This window comes from Lissotriton vulgaris, chromosome 3_1, assembly GCF_964263255.1.
Source record: "Lissotriton vulgaris chromosome 3_1, aLisVul1.2, whole genome shotgun sequence".
Taxonomy (NCBI): domain Eukaryota; kingdom Metazoa; phylum Chordata; class Amphibia; order Caudata; family Salamandridae; genus Lissotriton; species Lissotriton vulgaris.
Window position 1 is genome coordinate 344,057,623 of NC_141689.1, and position 18,225 is coordinate 344,075,847.

The following is an 18,225-nucleotide window of genomic DNA, read 5'->3' on the forward strand; positions in this document are numbered from 1 at the left end:
ATGAAACGGGGGAGGAAATAAGAGAGTGATTGAAAACAATACTCACAGCTCACCTTTTTGTCACCAGTGTTTTTCACCACGTGCCGGACATAATCCATCCTGAAGCTTTTCATCTAACAGATAATAAAAGAAAGATGTTATGATTGGTAATTGTTACTATATTAATTTGGCGTTAGAGAACATCGTGCTTTTATACACGTTCCTTCTCACATTTCTACGAACTGTTTGTATTGGTAATATTCCGGACATTTCAGCGATTATAAAAATGTTCCTGCTATTGGGAAAAAATGTATACATGTAAATTAATACACTATATAGGAGTGCGTTCGTCTAAAATACTAAGTCGCATTTTTGTATCTAGTCTGCTACAACCCTGACTCCCTCCGATGCGTACTCAAGCCTCACTGCTCACCTTTTCGTGGAAAAGACACCTTCTGCATGATGTAGTCCCGATCTCCAACAAAGAAGTCTTGTATATGGTGCTGAGTCTTGATATCTTTATGGTTAACGACGTACTCGTGCTTCCATCATTATCATCGCAGGTTCTTCACCCGCTCAGTGCTTCAGGCACCACTAACTCAGTGACCAAAGAGGCCACGCATGTAGTAGTGGGCCCCTTGTTCGGTACTTTGGAAACAACTCTAAAATGGCGTACAACATGTGCTTTTCGTCTTTTTTATAGATAGGTTCACGTGTGTAGTGACAAAAGCGCTGGATGGGTGTGGTGTGGTTGTATACGAGCCATGAGGGAGTGTGTGTGCCGATCTGACAACTAGACCTGGAACTAAGAAACCACTACAATGGAAATCTGGGCCTTGTCCTGTTGTTGTGTTTTCCTGGTAGCGTAAGCACAGTTGGCTGTACTAACGTATTCAGTCTCGATTAATTTACCACCTCCCCCAGGGGCTTTTAAATGTTGGGACAGGGGTCAATAATTGTGCTGACTTTTCTCCTTTAGCATGCAGTACTATATTGTTTTATAAAATGTATACCTCTTCAAACCATCTTTGCTCTTATGACGTACGGCCGCGATTTCCGTAATTGTTTTTAAAAGTAATATACTCTTATTTAAAGTTTTAAAAAACAATTTTCATGATTATCCCAGATAATGTCTTCCCTTAATATGTACATTAAATACATAAACATATGTTTTTGAACAATTAGAAAATTTCGTGCCGTACGCGTACGGGGAGCCGTACATAACGTCACGCGGAATTTTATTTATTTATTTATTTATTTTTAGATCGCGGGGTACCCGTTTTGGGCGAAAAAGAAAAAAACGTGAAGCCCGCTTTATTGTTAATTAGCTCCCGGGGGGCAATTTTTTTTCCATAATGGGGGGCCCAGAGGGTCCCCACTGCGCAGGAATCGCTACCCCCCCGGTGCTTTAACTATATGTATGCGGGGGGCTCATGGCCCCCCCGGAGTTCCGAGGACTGCCTCCCCCCGGGCCTCTTTTTATTAAGAAAAAACTGTGCAAGGGGGTTGTAATTGTGATATTTTGCTTTCCATTCTGTCTTGTAGAGGATCCAGGGTAAATATAAAGTTTTTTTGTACAGCCAGTACCTTTCTGCCTGTTACCATAGTAACAGTTCATGGATCACTTGCGTGAGTTCAGAGGTTAGAAATTCACCAAAATATGTTGCTAGTTGAAATAGTTACTGTGCTGGAGATTTATATATATTTTTTTTCATAGGAACCGTTAGTCGTACAAGAAGTCAATGGAAAAGTTTTGTTAGGGATTCCTTCCTGTTCGGGGAGTATTAGTGTAACGTACACCAAGTGGGACTTTACGAAGCTTAGTGTTCATTAGCTGTGAAGTATTAAAAGTAGGAGGGTTGGCAGTCATTCCTTGCTCGTCTGTGGAACAACATGGACATTTTATTGGCTAAAGTGTTCCGAGCACAAGTTTGCCCCTTATTGGGTGGGAACGGTTCACTGTTGTCAGTGATATTGTGATGCACTTTCCAAAGGAGTATGGGGAACTAAAGTAGTAGAGGGCAGGTTAGGAACACTATTAACTCTGTACAGTGCCTGTGGGCGAAAAAGTTCCCGAGTCATCCCCTCTTGAGGACAGAGTGCTGGACGGCCATATGCCGGATAGCGCCATCTCTGTGGCCTATAAGAAACTTCTCAATGTACGGGTGGATTTGTTGGTGAAAGTGCGAGACCTCTGGGTGACTGATGGAATTGAGTTGGATGACGAGGACTGGCAGTCAGCGGTCTCCTCCCCTAAGGAGGTGGCCATTTCGGCCAGGTTGCGGTTGGTCCAGCTGAAGGTGCTCCACAGGGTGTACGTTACTGGCCCCAGGTTGATTCGTATGGGGCTCTCCCAAGATGGCCTCTGCAGGAGGGGATGTGGTGCGACGGCCACGTTCATGCACATAATCTGGGAGTGCCCAGCTGTCGCCTCCTACTGGGAGCGAGTACATGCAGTTATGAGAGATGTGACTGGTGTGACTTTGTCTGCTGAGGCTCAACGTTGCCTATTGAATGTGTGGGGTCCGAATGACTATAATACTGCGCAGACCCGCTGGGCCACCCTGGGTAACATGGTAGCTAAGAGGGACATCGCCCAGAGATGGGGTGCCCCGACTCCCCCCACGGTTAGCGTTTGGGAAACTAACATGGACTGGTGCATGCTCCGGGAGAAAACTGTTTATGTGGCCCGGGGCAAGCCAAAAATGTGGGGTCTGGTCTGGGGGGCCTGGAATTCATACAGGGGTGACATCTGTGTACCCCCAGAGACAATTCAACCGGAGGTCCATCTCTCTCCGTAGTTTCCCCCTTTTACCCAAATGTCACGTGAATTCCTCCTGAAATTTGCTCCCCATTCACATGTTTGCTTTCCTGTCCTGGTTATTTTGTGATGCCGCTGCTCTCGCAACTCCCCCTGGATATGAGCCTTACCGTTTATTCTATGCTCCTTTGCCTTGCCACCTTTATCTTCTTCTTCCTCTTTCTTCTTTCTTCTTTCTTCTACTTTCTTTCTCTTCTTGTCTTTCTTAGATTCCTCTTGTTCACTGAGTTCATCTTTAATATTATAAAATTAAACCTGATTGTTCCCTTTTCTGTTTTTTACACATTCCCGAACTGCTTTACCATGCTGCCTAGCCTCCGGGATGTATGGCTAAATAGCGGTGTACTTTGATTCAGTAAATAAAGGTTTTCCAAAAAAAAAAAAAAAAACTCTGTACAGTGCCCATAAGGTGATGGAGAGGGATTATGAGGGAAACTATTTTTTTATATGTTTCAAGGGCCATTTATATAATTGCCGTGTGGTGTATAAATCACAGCAGAAAAATTACAGTGTCTTGCGCTGTGTTTTTTTTATCAAGTTTGTAGGTGACATACTTCTTAGGAGTACTATATACTTATAATGTGGTGTTTACTTTCCTGATGGGGAGGTGTGGTTGCGCAGCAAAAAAATCAGTCTAGGTTTGAAACAGCTTTTATTAAGCAAATACAAATAAACTTTCTCCAGAAACTGTCGCTGTATATATGAAAGGGATGACAATTAAAAATTTAATTTTATAAAATATCAGTTAAGCGTGGCTATATACTTCTTTTTTGTGCTACAGTTTGTAAAAGTGTTGCCCCACATTCTCGATGATGTAAGAGGGCATCAGTTACTTTTAGATAAAGTAGAATAGAAGTGCTACAACAAACACTCCCGCACTACATTATCTCAGATCAAGAGAACAAGTAGAAAACAGTTAAATACAAATGATTTCATATTACATAGAAGTACATGCATTATTATTTTTCAAATTTGTATTCTGTACAATTCAGGAACGTGCTGTCGTAGTGCTTAGAGGTTGCAGACTGTTCCGCTAATAAATCACATACTCACTAAAGAATATATAGGATGGTACTCTTATAATATAAAGTACAGGTCCTATACATTCTTTAGGGAGAAGGTGAATAGGAACCACAAATAAGAATAGAAATTAGAAAATAACATTCAGAAATTTAGGGTTTATTGAATATTTAAAGTAACAAAGTATGCATGATAGCTATATTTTTTTGTTCTGCTGCTTCGTAAAATGTGTTTCTTGAAAAAAAATATCTGATTAATATTTGAAAGTTATATTATAGATGGCGCTGAAAAATCTCCCATTCCTCTTCTGTAGCAATAGGACAATTTATTATAATATAACAATTGATACCATTGTTACAGTAAAAAGAAAAGGAAAGGAAAGTTATGTATTTAACAGAACATCCATAATGAAATTCTTTCGAGCGGTAATTATTTACTGAACTTCTTTTCTCTGGGAGGTGAAAAAGTTTGATCTTTGTGGTGACGGGTCATGAACTCCTCTGAGATCATGACGGTGAGAATAATAATATGTATATATTCTCACAGCACATGATCACAAGGAGAAAATAGACTGAAAACCGCAAGCCGGTATCGTTGCTTAATTATCATTACTCTATTTGACTACGGATTGTGAACTCCACTAAGATCACCAAGACTGTTAATGTTATAATATACATATTAACTGTATGTGATCTCTAGGGGAAAACACAATAGCAAGTGAAAGATGGTGACATTGATAGTAAATGTTTAGGGTTTGCGTCGACGGGTCACCAACACCTCTCAAGCTAAGTACAGTGTCAATATTATAATATAAAAAGTCACTATATATAAGGTGAAAGGAGCCAGAAAAGGAGCAATGTTTGTTATAATCTATCTATTTCTAAAAACAAGCTGCTGACGTTATAGAGAAAAAGCGAAAAACATGCAATAAATTTTTTTTCTACATATAAATGTTTAAATATTCATAAATAGCCACAAATTGTATCTAAGTACTATGCCTGTGCCATATTGAAACAACTTACAACTCTGGAATATGTTTGTTGACGCAAAAAGAGAATCCGATGCTAGAAAACGGAACCTGCAACATAGATTTGCGACTCAGAAATAACTCACGAAAACAAAACTAATTGCACAGTAGGTGTGGTTTATATAGTTTTTGGTTGTTTAGTAGTCTACGTAAGGAAGCTGTGGGTCCGCCTATTTAGATGGCACGTTTTGCAGTTTACACATGCTCACATTTTACCTGTTTTTCTTCTGCACGTGTTCGGAAAAGTTACAAACTGTGAATCTTTAAAGGTTTCGATTTCGATCGTAACATGTATAAGGTATTATTATCTACATACGTTGGAGAGTTTAAAAAGTGTTACGCGGTAAAATGTGTTCTTTGCATTTTCATGATTAAATACATCTAAATAGAAGACATGAAAAAAAATATTGTTATCATGAGAGGAAAAAAAAGGGTTAATATGTGTTATTATTATACTTCTTAATTTAAAAAATGCTAGCGTTTGTAAATTGTAACCCTACCCTCCGAAAAGGTGTGCTGGCGCTTCGGGCGTTGGGAAGATTAATAAATAATAAATGCCCTTTTCTATGCACCTGCAAACTTGGCTTTTAAAGTTTCAATTGCCCAGCTGTATCTTTACACTTCCTCCAAACATTCTGCTACTGCTATTTTAGTATTGTAGTGAGCCATACAGCAGTATGTGTTTATCTATACACTGTTTTAAAAGTGAAGCAGTTATACATTCAGCTCGACACTCTCCTTGGACAACTGTAATCATCCAGTCAGTATCTAAGTAGTCATGGAGCAAAGTAGGCCTTAGGCCATGGACTGTTTTAAACTCTTATAGACTATGCTTGCAGTCTTCTATGCACCTGCAAGCTTGCCTTTTATATGTTCAAGTCCCCAGTCTCTATCCTTACAGTTCCAGCAAACACTCTGTCACTCATGTTATAGTTTTGTAGTGACTCATTGATCAGTGTGTAGTAATCCATTCACTATATTAAAACACTAATGGGTAGATGTACAATAACTGCCATATCCCCAGGGATGTGCTGACAGTCACACTCACTCGAGTGCTTCTCACCAATTCATCCCCCACCCACACTTTTTGTGTTGCTTCCCGCACCCTCCTTCTCCCTTGCCAATTGCTGCTTCCTCCACCTATGCCCACTGGGTTGCTTCTCCAACCAATGTACCGCTTCCTCCCCTCCCTCCTGCACTCCTTCATGTTGCTTCCATGTTCCCCTGCCATCTCCGGTTTTGCTTCCACACCCGGCATTGTTTCCGACACAGTTTCTTCTGCTCCCCCCACCTGCATGTAAAATTGTTGGTTTGCTCATTTTATTTTATTTTTAGTTACCAATCCAACGCAGATTGGAGTGCAAACCTGACGATCCATCAAGCATATGCCATGCCTAGCTGTATTCAAAGTTAGGCATAGTTAATTAGTTCAGTCCACTAAAGATAGTTCTCTTAAGGGTTTAGCGGTACACTTAAAATTACACCTCATGATTCCTTATGAGTTCTTCGCTGTAGATCAAGATAAGGTTTTGAGAGAAAGGGGGCACTGATACATATACTCCTATGCCGATGTGTAGATGTACAACGTTTGGGAATTCTAAAAAGTTACTAGTGGAACCGTTTGAAAGCTTTCTGGCAGTTGCCTAGGAACCTTGTGCCAACTCCAACCCCAGCACCACAGTCTAGAGCTCCAGTGACATAAGTTATGCAGCATAATTGATCTGTCTCGCAAGCTGCAGTGCCACAGCTACGTCTTCATCAAGCGCAGGCAGCTGCCAGGACACAGCTCACACAGCAATGACTGATGACTAGGAGGTACAGAGCTGCCATCAAGGAAATGCCAACTATTGGGCAGAAAAAAGAGACTGGGGGCTGAAAGTGAATAACCAGCAACTGTAACTGTAAGGCGCGCAGAAAAGTTAATTCTCTTTTGTATGTATGACCCAACATTTCCAGATCATATCATGTAGTTTAGAGACCATGGCATAGGCAGTGATTCAACTGAGTGAAGCCCAGTCTGATGAATCAATCACACAAAGGCACAGACAACAACACCTAGCAGACAAGATACAGTGTCTGTGGAGGTCTGTCAACAGGCTGGCCACTGCTAGTGAATTGCTGTGAAGGCGCACTGTGAATCTGCAAGTGAACATGGCCTATCACAGTGGGCATGTGGATTTAGTGGATTTAGTTCTTGCACAAGTGTCCACAGCACTTGATGAGTTGCAGATAGTAATTACAACTTCCAGTGCAGGTGCAGTTTTAGTGTGTGGTGCAACAAAAGCTTTGATGTAGAGGAAAACAAGTCTCAAGTGGATAAACGTTCTCTCAGGGTTGCGGTGGGCAGAGTGAGGAGGAAGCAGTGATTGGAACCAAACTCATCCATCATTTGTGTGATGTGCTGCAGAGTAATAAGATTAGCTTCTGGTGTTTGGGTGTAGGTGTTGCCATGTGTCTATTACTTTTATGTCCTTTTTCTATTCCATCCGAGGTGGTGAGAAGGCCCCTATTTGACCGACACCGTATGCTGATCTTTCGCTATAATTGCCTACATCAGTAATCTACATCTGCAGATCTACCTCATTAAGCAAGTTTATGTCTAGAGTTTGTAGTATGAGTTTGATTTTGTCTGTAACGACCGGTATTAGGTGCATGCATAGAGGCGACAGTAAAACTGTATTCACCCAGTGTGATTTTAATAGCTAGTAGTCTGCCCAGTATTTCTGCTATTATTTTTCAGAATTTCCCCTTATAAGGACTCAAAAATAAGGCTACCACACTAACTTACTTGTTCGTATCAGAGGAACCACCGAGAGCGCATCGTATGGAAGTCTTTTCTAAGTAAGTGAGTCTCCTGTAGGAGACATATTTTCATCCTAAGTTCCTTAGCAGTGAAAGGGTCGCTCCTCTTTTAATTGGTGTGTTAAGGCCTCTGACATTGAGGCTCAGTATCTTGAGTTTATTAATTCCTGGGGCTAGTTAAAAGTCTGATGCTTTAGCCTACTATTTTTTATTGTTGTATTTATTAAAACATCACATCACAGTACAGGGCTTGACCAGCACCATCATGAAACTTTACATTTTGATACAGTGCTTTCCTACAACATAGTAACAGTAGATACCCAGGTATATCTGCAAAAAGTAGATCGCATTTATTAACGTATATTGTGTCATCTTCACCTTTCCATTTGTAAGGTATCTACTATTTGAACTTTGTATGCTTGTGTCAAGTGTGTAGTAACATTTACCTCCCATCGTCCCCTGTGTCCTTGGATTGCAATGAACTTTCAGACATGAAGAACTTGAGAAATGGACCCGAACCCCAGTCTGATCTTCGGTAGGCCTGTCTCTGTTCTACGATTAAGTGGAATCAATGTATAACTCATTAGCAGTTACTTACATCCTGCAAAACCTCCATTCCAACCCTATACCTCTACTTCTCTATTAAGCTGGTCATGGTATCCACATCTCCGCAGCTTCATTTCAGTGCATCTTTAGTTGAACTCTGTTTCCACTTGCAATGTTTGCGAACTTTCTTGATTCTTGTCATTGCTACCTAGTTGCAGTAATTGGGCCTTTCTATCAGCCTCAGAAACTTCCTTGGTTGGCTTTGGGATCTTTGATGTGTTGTGCCCTTTTCCATCTTCTTGGTTTGGGACTTTGTTGGGGTTAGACCCGGTGTGACCCGTGATTGACCCCTCTTTCCTCTGCCTGATCCTAGGCAGTGGGTTCAGTCCAAAATTATCTTTTTCCTCCTTAAGAACTGGTAGGAGATGCTGAATGGTCTTTTGGCAAATGTCACAATGTTTCCAACCTCTGTGTTTCCTGGGACCTGTTTTATCTGGATATTCTGTCATCACAAAAGGTTTTCAAAATCTTCCAATAGAGCCTGAACATTTGTCACCTGGTATTTTAAAGAGATTACCTCCTGGTCTTTTATGGAGAGTGTTGTAGGACCTCCACTTCCTCTTCACACGAGTTGCCTGTGTTTTCCAACAAGGATTCTCTGTCTCACATAGATCTTGTTTAAGGTTTATCCCATTAGTTCAGTTCAAAACGTTTATTTCGGTCAATTTCAACCATAAAAGATGCATATTAAAACTTCTCCATTAAATATAAGCTTGCTAATCAGTTACTTTTGATACAACATGGTAGGGCATTTGGGTGCGTCTGCACGATCCGTTCTGGCTATGTCATTAAAAAAAAAATTGAACAATTAAATAAATACGATAAAACATTTAAGAATCATATACAGGCTAGGCTTTTAAAATACCACATTATTTAAAAACCATAAATCAACAAACCATAAATGCATTTTGTACAGCATTTATCAGAGTTTGATTGGTAACATCCCTAAGAGTGGAACTTTACACAATCTGCTAACACTGAAGACAACCAACTGTGCCATATCTGTCTTCAGATTACGTTCTGCCTCTCTACAGTGCCTAACATTCAAATTTATACAGACTGGTTTAATCCATCTTTTTCTGGGGATATCATATGAGGGACAGAAAAATAATATATGTATATCATCTTCCTTGGTCTCTTTTGAACATAATGTACACCATTCACTGCTCCTATCGCCGTGGATGTTACACCTTCTAGATTTATTAACATGTGCCTGTAGCACTCTGTATTTAAATATCAAAAACAGGGATTTTGCTAGTTGGGGTCGTACCTCATCTAGAAATGGTTCAAAGTGTGCTGCATCTTTGAAAAGAAGGAATCTTGTTGTTAAAGATCCCATACTAGAACTATGTAACACATTATTATTAATGTAGGCCCAAAAGGTTAATTTTAACAATTTCCTGCCCGCCCCGGTCAACTGAGATGATTCATCCCAGAAGTGGGATAGGCCTATCTTCTTCATCCACAGTGCCACATGTTTCAGCCACGGGATATCCTTACTTTTGTCAGTTTTCATGATCTCCTCCAGACCTTCTTTATGGTGTGGTAACTCTGGCATTGACCAAATCCTCACCCAAAATAAGAGGGGACTTAGTAAAGCATGGTGGTCTGTTCGTTTGATGTTAAGATCCATAACAACTGGAATCAATGGTGTCCTATTTGGGAGACTCAATAGTTTCCGAAAGAAGTTATTTTCTCCCAATTCAAAATTCTTTCTGCAGTATGGCCGCAATCTTTCTGCTCCATATAGAGCAGTTGATTGGGCTGTATATTTAAAAACCTCTAGAGCGGGGATACTGCTTTTGAAATACTCGCCCTATGTTTCTTCAGAATGGGAGTTGAATTTTGAAGCAAAATTATCCTATTTTTTCCAGTTGTGGCTTCCAGGTCAGTTTTGTATCTAATTAGATGCCTAGATAATTAAAACTTTGCACATATTCTAATTTGTGGTTATTTAGCACTAAATTCCTTTTAAAGGATCTATGAGGGTTTATTGACATGTATTTAGTTTTGCTGGAATTAATGTTGAGGCCTTTCTTAGTGCAGTACGTATATAAAGAATCCATTAAACATTGCAATCCCCTAGGGGTTTGCAAGTTTCAATTGTTATCATCAGCAAATTATAATGCAGGTACCACTTCGCCTCCCAACTTAAGTGAGTCAGTATTACAGCCTTCCAGGTATTGGGGGATATCATTTACATAAAGTGAGAGAGGGTTGGTGCCAGTACGCACCCCTGGCGTACACCCCTTCTCACTGGTATTGCCTTAGTAAGTTCTCCCCTCAGCCCCCATCTTACTTTGGCAAGGTTTTCATCATGGAGCCTTATTATTTGTACAAGCAATTCGACATGCACCCCTAAGGATTTCAATGAATTCCACAACAAGTTCTGGGGTACCAGATCGAATGCTGCCTTTAGATCCACAAAGGCAATGTACAAGCTGCCCTTCCTTAAGTTTATATATTTCCAGCATATATAAGTAAATCTAAAAACGTAGTCAATTGTGCTGGTTTTTCCCTAAACCCAGCTTGATATCTTGAAAGTATTTTGACCTTTTCAATCCACTCCGTTAGTCTGCTTATAAAATGCCTACCAAAACTTTTTTGTATGATATCAATCAAACTAATGGGGCGATAATTTGCTGGATCATACCGATTGCCTTTTTTAAAAATTGTAACAATTTCTACCCCTTTCCATGTTTCTGGTATTGGTGCAAATCCGGCTATTGTGTTACAAAGATTATTTATATATGGTCCCCAGACTCCGATATCATGTTTTAATAGGTCTCCAGGAATTTTGTCAGGCCCAGGAGCTTTCCCTGATTTAACTGCCTTGATGGCCTGTATTGTTTCTTTTAGACTAAAGTGCAGATTAGCAGCCTTTGCAGTAATCTCCATGTCTTTAGTTATCACAAATTTCACACCAATAGTTTCTGAATAAAGGCGGGAAAAATGTGCAACCCAGGTATTTTCATCAAGGAATAGCTCTTTTAGGGTCCTTCCTGTTTAATTCCCTTTCGCTATCAAGCTCCAAAAGCCAGCCTGATCCTTAGATTTGGCCGCACTAATTAGGTCTGACCAGAAATCCTCATCCCATGATCTCTTTGCTTTTTCCAGGGCTCGCTTATGATTATACCTTTTTTCCCTTATTACAGCTGGACTGTTACTTTTAATTGCCTGGATAAGCTCTTTCTTAGCTACCCGACAATCTTTATTATACCAGGGATTTCCAAGGTCATTTCCATAGTTGGCTCCTGCATTTCCTTCTTTGGGTATTTTGCTTAGAACTGGAGCTAGAGCATCCACCATGATGGTGTGTAGATCTAACATTGGAATTGTATCTACTGGTTGGTTTAAGAAAGGTGTAATAGTGTCTGCAAACATTGTATAAATGCTTGTCATAGATTAGAGATTCTCTAATATGTATGGCCTCTTTACAGCTCGACGGTTGTTACTTATTATAATATCGTCCCCACTAATACCAATGTCTCCCTTGAAAAAAAACTTTGATATTAATATTAGCCATAGAGGACAGTGATCGCTCTCCATTCTGGGATCAATTTTTAAGTCAAGAACGTGTGGCCAAATCTCTATTGTCGCCAATATATAATCCATTTTGCTCCGGGAGCTGCCTCTACAAAATCTGTATGCATTTGGTCTATCGAAGGCAGACAACCATTGCATGCTTTCAGACTGTGGCCCATTATGAGTTTCAAGATTTGGGCCACTGCAACAGTACACCTTACTTCCTTATCCCTTTCTATGGCAGGAATATTGTTTGCCATATCTTCATCCTCAAGGAGATTACCAAACGCCAGGACAGGTTCAAAATTGCAATTGAAGTCATCACCAACTATTACCCTCGGATTATGCCCTAGTGTATCTAAGAAAGAGTCAAGCTGTTCCATTACTAATGATTCTTTATTAGAGGGACTTTGCCTGTTGTAGATGTTAATTACATATAAGGCGTTACCATCCCGCGAAACCAATTTTAGGCCCACCATATCCTGAGATGGTATATTTAGTGGGACAATGTAAATTTCCAAGGTGATCCTTATCCATATAACCAAGCCCCCAGAAGGCCTACCTTTTACTGGCGGGCTGGCGTCCATACTAAACGTCTTGAAGCCCACTCTGTGGGGTGATTACAGTGACCAAGTCTCCTGTAAAAGTAAAATGTCACTCCTGTATATATATTCGTTCCATGCCATGTCAATTAAATTCCTTTTTAATCCCGCTATATTCCAGGAGATGAGGCGTACTTCCAAGTGCCTACTCAACTCTATAGTCGACGACGACCCTTTCCCCGTGTTTCCATTGGGCAAGCTAGACATGTAACTTTCTACTGGCGTGTCTAAGTGCACCTCGATGCAAGAGGCTTGTGAGCTCTGGGTGGTCCCTACTCCCTCCTGTGTGAAGGTTTTTTAGTCCATGCCGTCAATAGAACACTCTGAGAGGCTTCTACTCTATTTACTTCTGAGACCAATGGCTGAGCCATACAGTCATCCATCTAGGGGGTTGCCAAAACGTTCACTCTATGTTGGAAAAACCTTGGTTGTCAATCTAGATCGTCTAGGGATGATAGTCCCGTAGATCTATTTGAGAGTGAAACCGGCATATCTATATCATTGGCATTATTTCTGGGAGACGGTCTATAGTAACCCAGTGGAAGGGCACAAACACATGTATTCCTAAGTGAGGTCTCCTCTTTAGTATGTAGTATATCCTGAGCCATCTGGAGGAGTCTAACATTTATCACAACACAGTCACCATTCATATTCTTTCTGGATTCTCCCACCCACTCTACCCTATGAACCATAAGGCTATCTTCAGTTTTTAAGGGATTAAATTGTTTAAATTTTGTTAACCAATCAACTGTTTTGTTCCTTAGGTTATTCCATGTCTCTTTCTGGTCGTTCCATAAAACAGGAACTCCGGATAAAAGTATCACATAGGGTCATGAGGCGGGGTAATTGTAAAACTTCACTATTCGGTATTAGATCTGTGCCTTTTGGGCTGTGTGTCACTTCCCTTCCAGAGTGGGTACCAGGTCTATCAGGGGCTATTTGAGCATGTTGGTTACCAACTCGGCTCCCTCGATTCCCAACAATGACCCGTGACCCGCCCTAATTTTTATCCACCCTGTTGTTATCTCTGGAATTAAATTTTGGCGTAGGGATGTCCCTGGACACATTACACCTAAAGCATGCATTGCCGTTGTCGGTTGGAGCCTGACCCTCCGCTTGTGGTAGTGATTGTGTGAGTAGAAAATGTTGTGTTAGTTGAGGCCCTCCCTCTTGATCAGTAGGACAGATAGAATTACTACTGTCCTGCAAATGCCCTATGGCAGTGTTCAACTGCTCTATTTTCCCTTCCAAGGACTTAAATTTGTTGTTTATACTCTCCTCAATCTGGGTTAGCATGGCCTCCTACGCTGAATCAAGGGACATTTTTAAAGTTTGTTTCATGTCCCTAATATTTTTCGGTATTTCTAAGTTGCTTGGTTCGTAATTGCCCTCGGTCTGTGTACATACCGTTTTTTTGGTTACCATTTGTGCATCTGTGTTACAGTTTATTCTTGCACCTTGAACTGCCCCCCCCTACTTTCCTAGCCTTGGTTTTCCGTGTGACAGGATTAACTTTATTTTTTGCCCGTTGATCATCCCCCTTATTCCCCGTTGTCAGTCTTTGTTTCCGTAGTCTGGGTGCCATTCCCAGACTAGATATATTGTTTGTTTCATCTTGCCCCACGGATGAAGAAGCAATAGAAATATTAGATGGGGATGTCTCATTTAGGACCGGTGTTGGGGGTCTTAACGATGATGGTTGTGGGGTATCTTTCAATTTTGGAGAACACAATTGCGTATGTGTGGGGAGGTTGGCGGGATCAAGAGATAAGCGCCTCTCCGCAATTTGTATCTCATGATTTAGCAAAGACTCTGCCCTGATGATAAAAGCATCCAGCGAAGCGGCAGGGCCCTTGCGTTTGCTCATTTTTATCTGCAACCCTCAACACAACTTTAAAATAGGGGCGAACCTTCTCAAAAGTTCATGAGACCCATTCTATAAGTACGCTTTGGTACTAATATTTGAGCTTACCACATAGGCTACCAATGTCCAAATATCAGAGGGGTGGCCCAGTCCAGTCTCTGCCGGTCCCTGACGGGCACAGACGGGCCCGCCCTTGGTCTGTGCTTCATCTGGGCTACGTCCCGCACGCGTCCCACGTCATGGGGGAGAGGCTGCGCTATGAGCGCGTTGGCCCCACCTCCCCCTCACTCGCGGCAGGTGTGGAGCAGGTGTAGGAAGCAGCGTTGCACTCTGAGGCTTGGAGTGCGCCCCAGAGAGTAAAGGCTTTGGGAGAAAGCTGATGGCAGCAGCTGCAGTAAGACAGCGTGACCCCTGGGACCCTCTTCCCATCAGGGACGAGTCAGAGCTGACAAGGGGAGCAGCCACAGGAACCAAAAAGCGAGCAGGAACACACATCAATTTCTACCTCATTTCCAATGTTTGTAGGTCATTCCTTGAGCCTTTGAGCTCCTTCATAAATGCACCTCTTGTAAATTAGCTTCATCCTGCAATGCTGAGCCTCTAAGAGGAGAGTTACCATGTGCTCCAGTTGCACTGTCTTGTCTTGTTTGGCCATTCCTGTGTGTGATAGCATTTCTTTCATAGAGGAATCTTAGCAGCTTCTTGCCGCTGCCATATTGCGTTTACTCAATGGAGGGTCTAGGCTTGTAGTCAAAGTATACTTGTGGTGCCGCCAGAGATTAGAATCAACAAGAGGGTTAGTTCTTTTTATTGAGGTCATAACTCTTATGTGGTCATTCAGAGCCCAGATTAACCATTAATAAGGCCCATATCCTTCCGTATTTTGCAGAACCCTTTCTATAATCTTATTAATCTGGGATACTGCTTCCTACGGCATTGAGTGTTTTAGTTCATTATTTCCCTATTGCTGGTGCGTGTAGTGCATCCTAGTGGCTAAGGACTGTTTCCATATTTTATTGCCGGGGCCTGCTGAGTCTGCATCTAATCTTTACCTCTCTTAGTTGTGAGTAGGGGCCAAACGCTGGTAAATGCTGTGTCTTTGGCCTTTATCGATGTTCCCAGCACCGTCACACTTGTTACCTCTTGGGGCTTGTTGTCCTTGGGGCGCTCCAGTACTCACTTTTTTTTTTTTTACTTTTCTTTTATTGATGTCTTGGATGCACCACAACACAGAAATATACTAACATATGCCGAATTAGTTCGGAACCAGACAAATTCGATAGAGAATATAAATAAAAATACATTCCATAACATTCCCAATATTCGTTAAACAAAATACGATTCCCAGATTTTCTCAAATTTCCGAACCACCCCAATTCTTTGAGCATAACTTTGTTCATATTTTCTAACTCTCTCCATTTTATGGCGCCATTCTTGTACCGTAGGGCAATAGTGTGAACGCCAGTTCTGAAGTAATAATGATCTAGCCACAGCCATAGCTACCTATATACAATAGTTTGACTAGTTGCCCAGTTAACATCAGCTCTAAATCAAAGCCAAACAAAATCAATTTAACATTCTGTGAAATCATAATTTTCTGTTGATTTTGAAGAAATGCAAAGATATCCTCCCAAAAGGAGGCTATTTTGGGACAGAAAGCAATAACATGAGACCAATTGGCAGGATTATAATTCAAACACCGGAAGCAGTTAGATGAGCTATTGGAATACATTTTAGATACAATCGCCGGTGTATAATACAGGAGCCACTTACAAAAAAACAGCATTCTGCGCCAATTAGCGCCTCTTAGTACAGAGAAGTTCAGTCTATTAATTTTCTGCCACACAGTAGAAGTTAATGCTAAATTTTCCTGCCCTTGCCATTTATGAACTGCTTTAAGATAAAGATCCGGGGCCTTATTCTGTGTTAAAGAGCGTTTCCACTCCCCTGGTTTCTTCTCATGTATAGAAATAAACAGTTCACTAAATAGCTGGACAGGAGGAGAAAGAAGTGTAGGATCCAGTTGACGCAATACACTGGTAATCAGTTTATATGAGCCCGACATTAAAAAGTTGCCTTGGACCAGAGGAGCCATATCTGAAAGGGTAATCCAGGCTCCGTCTTTCATAAAGTTTTTTAACATTGTAAACCCTGTCCTATGCCAATTTTCTACTATTTCCAAACTTATATCCGTCCCTAAAAAAGAAAATGCGCTATATAAAGAGGAAGTTAGATTAAGAAAAGGGAGGGAATATCTTTTAAGCATTGCAGAACGCTTCTTAAAAAACCAGTTTAAGACCTTGTAACGAACCAGTTTGGGTGATTTAAATATTTGAAGAGGAGAGGGAATCTGGGTCTCTCGGCTAATTAAATTTAAAAAAAAGTTGATAAAGAGTTTCTGGTTACTGTCTTTAAATCTCGCTAGGAATTGGGCTAAGTACGCATTGTAATAATCTTTCAGATTTCGAAGAGCAAGCCCTCCTTGCTCCTTATCCTCATATAATGTATTTAAAGCTATTCGTGGGGTCTTTTTGGCCCAAATAAAAGATGAGAACAAAGATTCTGTTTTAGCGAAAAACGATCCGGGTAAAAAGCAGGAAATGGTTGCGAGCAGAAAATTAAATAAAGGAAGAACTGACATTTTAATTAGTGCTACCCGTCCTAAAAGAGATAATGGTAGAGGGTTCCATCTTTCCAACATTGGACGTACTCTATGAAGAAGGGGCACAACATTTAGCCTGTAACACTGATTTTCGAGTGTTAGGAGTCAGCAAAACTTCGAGAGTAAATCACCCTACACTAAACGAAATAACGTTTTCTGTGATGAATTTTAGAGCTTCAAGCTGCAAAATTACAAAGGCGGTAAGTGAGGCTTCGAAGTGTACTTTTGAACTACAGTACCCAGAAATCCCTGGCTTTGTTTTTTAGTCAGGTGCCTTCAGACTTACACTGGTAGCTGATAATTCCAGAGGGAGCTATTTGGACTACAGTACAATTCTCCACTCTCCCACTGTATATTTAGGGAGGAGGAAGAAGGGGAAAGCTCATAAGATGGGTAAACTCACTAACGCTAGGAATAAAGCCAAAGCACGAAGACAAGCGAAAGAAGCTGCAGCAAAAGCTGTCGATCAAGAGAACGATAAGGAGGGGTCCTCCCTTGTGAGCTCTGGCGATGATGAGGAAGATTTACCTATAAACTTGTCTAATTTAACCAGTCCAAACGACCATACGATATCAGTCGAGTCTGCAGATGGGGGTGTAGAAAGGAAGCTCTATAGTTTGGCAGTTGCCCCAGCAGAGCAATTATTAGTCTCAAAGACTCCAAGGCAATTCCCCTTGTTTGAGAAAAGACTTGCATTGACCTCAGTGTCTAAATCAGCTCCGCTAGAGGTTCCATCCAAGTCTTCGACCATTGGGCCTCGAGTATCAGAGATATCAAGCCAGTCTCTGGAAATGTCTACTGTTGCTGACGCCGTTACGGGCTTGGCTACAAATAAGACTATTAATAAGACTACCAATATAATATTAGAGGCTGATCTGGGCTCTCCCTCTATACATGAGGTAAAAAGTCTTCCCCTGCGCTGCCATCAAGACGTTCCGGGCAATACTGTACCTTCTTTGGATGGTTTGAGTAACACCTGCCCTCCGGGTCCTTCAGACCTTCTTAGCCCAGCTCTGAGTATGGACACTGAGACTTTGGGTGAGCACCAGATGACAGTCAAGGATATGCTCAATCTGATTCTTGATGAAATACGTGAAATGAAAAGGTTTCAAAGGGAGGAACTGAGTGCTATACATCAGCGATTGGATAAGATCGAGGATTCTGTGTCTTCTTTTCCTACTCGTCTTCAAGAGGCAGAGAGCAGAATATCCTCTTTGGAAGACAACATGACTGGGGTCACAAAAAATGTTCAAATTGCTTTTAAAACTTCCAAAGCACTGGAGATGAAATTGGACGAGTTAGAGAATTATAATCGAA